Source organism: Brassica rapa, chromosome A09 (genome assembly GCF_000309985.2).
Source record: "Brassica rapa cultivar Chiifu-401-42 chromosome A09, CAAS_Brap_v3.01, whole genome shotgun sequence".
In the NCBI taxonomy this organism is placed as follows: Eukaryota; Viridiplantae; Streptophyta; class Magnoliopsida; order Brassicales; family Brassicaceae; genus Brassica; species Brassica rapa.
The window spans coordinates 32,353,332-32,357,883 of record NC_024803.2 but is presented as its reverse complement, the minus strand read 5'-3'; positions in this window follow the sequence as shown (position 1 = coordinate 32,357,883).

Sequence of the window (4,552 nt, the reverse complement as noted above, 5' to 3'; positions counted from 1 at the left end):
AAATATAAAATATAATTTTGAAAATATAAATAATTTTTGGTTGATATATTTTATATTATATAGTCTTCATAACTAAAATTTGGGTAAATGATAAAAAGATTGTAAAAAATAATAATTTTAAACAAATTTGTCTTGACAAAAAAAAACAAATTTGTCGGGTTAGCAGATATTCGTCGTTTCAAATTGGTTGTCCACATATATCCTACATCTATAGTTTGCATCCGCTATGCATTTAAAAAAATTGAACTATACCCACTATGCGACATGTCAAGCGGAGCAAAACCTGCTATTTTTGAATCAAATTCTCCAATCCTATTGGTCACAACCAAATACTACAATAAAGTTTTTGAAAATGATTAAATAGTTCTGATCCGAAATCCAGATTAACATGTTCTTAAAAATAATATATCCAATTTAATACGTATTAGATAAATAAATTGAAGATCATGAGATATAATTTGATTTAAATCCACTTAATATACAAATTTACACTATATTTATAAAATATTTTATAAATTAAATATACTTTTACAATATTGAAGATGTAAGATGTGTGTTCTGAAATAGTTGCTGACGTGGTTACTAACGCAGACGACGAGTTAAGTGGTGAAGACCACATGAATGTAAGGTTCTGAGTTAGAGTCGTGTAGATTTAGACAATAAGAAAGTATCTTGGAGATAAAGAAATATGAATAAACTTGAAGAGCAAGTTTATGACCTAAAAAAAGAAGAATAAGTGCATTTGAAAAAAAGAAAAGTTGGACTTATTGATATAGAAGATGTCCATATCCATGTAGTCTTGGATACTAGGGTTTCGGAAACGTGGAGAATAACTATAAGACAGATATGGGTCACATAGACACATTGGCTGATAAAAGCTCTTGGAAGTGTTTTTGGGCCATGCTGAAACAGTGTCTGACGTACTTGACAAAAGAGAAACTCCCGTTTAGGAATCTTTCAATAGTGTGTGTGCTAGAGTGTGTAAAAGCTGAATTAAGTAGATCGTGTAATAGATTGTTTAAAGGAAATTCTACCAAAGTATAGTCTTTGCATGTATTGTTTTGTCTTTCGATTTACTTTTGCAATACTATTGTGGTTGCATCTTGCATTAACAAATACTAGACCTTGACCCGCGCAACCGCGCGGGATTTACTATCATTTTTATATACATAAAAATCTTATTTTCACATCATTAAGTAAATATTTTAACACTAACTATATTTTCAGACGTTTATGGCTTTTCATATTTATTAACAAAGTAATTGTTTGAAACAGTAACATGTATTTATAGCTTACTATTATATATTTATTTTATTGAATATGCGTTTGAATATTAGACGACTTTGTATATTGAAAAATTAACTGATTTATTTGAGTTATTTTGTATTTAACTCATATATTATTTATATATCATATCAAAAACCTGAATTCGAAAAACGGAAGCGATTCCGATTCAAAAGGTAGTACCAAATCCGAATCGTAATTGGTTAAATATTCGAACATATTTAAAATTTTGGTATGTAGAGAACTGAAACCGAATCTGACCCGAACTGAAATATTTAGAGTACCCGAATGTATCATATATAGATTTATATATGCATAAATATATTAATTATTTTTAGAGTTAATATATAAAAATATCCAATTTATATAAGATATTTAAATTTTCAAAAATACTTGAATATATATAAAACAGTCAAAAGTAAATGTCTAAAATACCTAAACAATACCCAAAACACCGAAAATACTTAAAATATTTAAATATTCAAGTTAAACCAATTTATATGTTAAGTTTAGATATTTTGGCTACACTATTCAAATTTGTATGTAATTGGATGATTCAGACATTCATATTTAAATTATTACATACCACAATGAACGTTTTCACCAAACATAAAATATGATTGTTTCAACCGCAAAGTTATTAAGTACCATAATGAACAATCTTAGTTAAATTAATTTGTGTGTCTGGAGGAATATGCAAAGTATCCGCAAGAGTTATTTCGTTATATTAATGTTTAAGTTATTTTAGGAAATTATTAAATCCTACTATATAAAAGGGACTAAATTCAAGGCTTTTGAGGCTACCCACCTCAGCCAAAATATTCTCATCCAAAAAGAATTAAAAATAAATGTCATTTAGAAGATAATTAACTAATATAAAACTTTTGATATTTCTAAAAATTTCAAATTTGTAACTGCTAATTTATTAATAGAATCATATATCTATATTGAATTATGTTCTATTTTTAATCGTTACTTTAAGAGTAAATAAATTATTAATTTATAATATATATATAGTTTATAACTTTATATTGTAGTTATAAATAAAGAGAAAATAACCGGGAAAGGTGAAGAAGCTCATATAAAATTATGTAATTAAAATGGTAAAATGGTGAATATGATGAAGTGAATCTAAGAAAATTTGTTGTACAAATTATGGTGCTTTCTTCGTCCACTATAATGATTTAAAATAATATATATTCATATAAATAAGTCAATATTTGTTGTTTTTTTTTTGTAAGATGTTAAGATTATCATTTTCTGAAAGGTTACACTGATCCAAAGAGATTAGTTTGTGGAGCTAACCAAACGAGGATTATAGTGTTTACTTTGGAAAAAGTAATAGGTTGAACGATAGATGGTGTGCGTGTTTTTTCACATGGAAATCTGCACATATATTAAAATTGTAAGATTTAAATCATAGAGAAAATATAGTGTATATGACTGAAGTTGATTCATTCCGAAACTAAAGATGGCTAAAATTCTTCTTTGTCAAAATGCATAGATGTGAATCTTATATGAATAGAGTTCTCAATTGCTTATAGCAGTGTAATAAATTCCGTGTGTAAAGGAAAAAAAATGTTATATAAGTGAAAACAAAAATTATGATTTTTTTCTTGTGCCTAAAGGCTCTTCGCAATTTGAAGAAGAAAGAACATATTGTGTGAAAATCTTTGGCTCGGTCAAATTTTATCGAGTTGTTTATAAAACTGTTGTTATATGATTCATGTAAATTTTCAGTGTTGATTTAAAAGCCCAAGAAAACCCATCTATACTGACTTTTTGATTTTTTTCTGTGATTTAAATTTAAAAAAGATAAAACTTTCGATAAGTTATGTAAACTCAGAACAAGTATTTAACTTTAGAAAGCATTTACATGTTTCAAACTTATAATATATACATATATAATGTTTAAAATTATGTATATAAAACCTGTATAAAATGTGCTTAAATATGTTTCTCTTCTTTAATGTGTTAATTGTACTATATATAACATTATTTAAAATTTCAAAAAGTTTATGTCACATTCAAAAACTATCAATAAAAAATATAATTCTCCATCTACAACCAGAAAAAAGAAAAACTATAAACATATAAATTTAAATTAAGAAAAACTAACATTGGAAAAACAAAAAAATAATGTAAAAGAAACAAACCGACAAATAATATTATAAGTAAAATAAATTTATAAGACACAATCCGCGCGAAGCGCGGAAAAAATCTCTAGTATTTAGAAAAGACAAGTATTCCTTAAAAATAGGTTCATTTAATTATTCAGTGGTATTGGGTTGTAAATATTTTGCAAGTTTAAGGGTTAATTTTAAAGTGTACTCCTGTTTTAATAAGATAGATAACCAAAATTAGTTTTTGCTGACCTGAATATTTATTAAAATATTATAAATTTGCATTTAGGAGTCTTATATGATAAATTTATTTAATTAATTTTATGTAATATTTTTAAGGAATTTATTATATTTTTTTTATTATTTTAGACTCTTTTGGACAATATTTATATCAGATCGAAATATCCTTTTATTTGCAGACTTGGATATTGACAGATAATATTTTGTCAGGTTTCAAATATCCTGAAACTGAGAGTATTAAATAATTTCAAAATATCCAATCTACACCAAGTTTTTAACTAACTAAATCGACATTAATCTTTGTCCTTCCTTTGTCGTGAGCTTATGCGTCGATAAAGCTGTTACTACTAGTTTTTTTTGTTTGAACTGAACTACTAGCTTTTTTCCGAAACTTTTTGAAACTTTTTTCTTAGAAACTTTGTTTTCATTAAGAACAAGGTATAGTGAAATCGACACATTAACATTGATATAGAACTAATTGCAATAACTTACTAAAGAGGGATGCATGAACTTTATCCTGTCACATAGAACATGATGATTATAATCCAATATAAATAAATATATAAGAGAATTGAAAAAGGGAGACATTTTCAATTTTAATTTGTCTAAATAGGATTTTCGATATTTTTGAACATTTTGGACATATTCTCTTATTTAATGAAAAAAATAGTAAACAAAGTCTTAAGAATATAAAAAATATGGAAATCATTGCAAACATTAGTATAACTATTTATATGTTTATTCTTTATAAAAAACATAGTGAAATCATATTTTTTTTTATGTTCTTGCTATGGATAGAACATTCTAGCCATCTACTTACTTTAGAAATCGGATTCTAAGTATTATACATAGATATATCTCAGATATAAAATACAAATAAAATTTTTTTCTATATTCTATCTTAG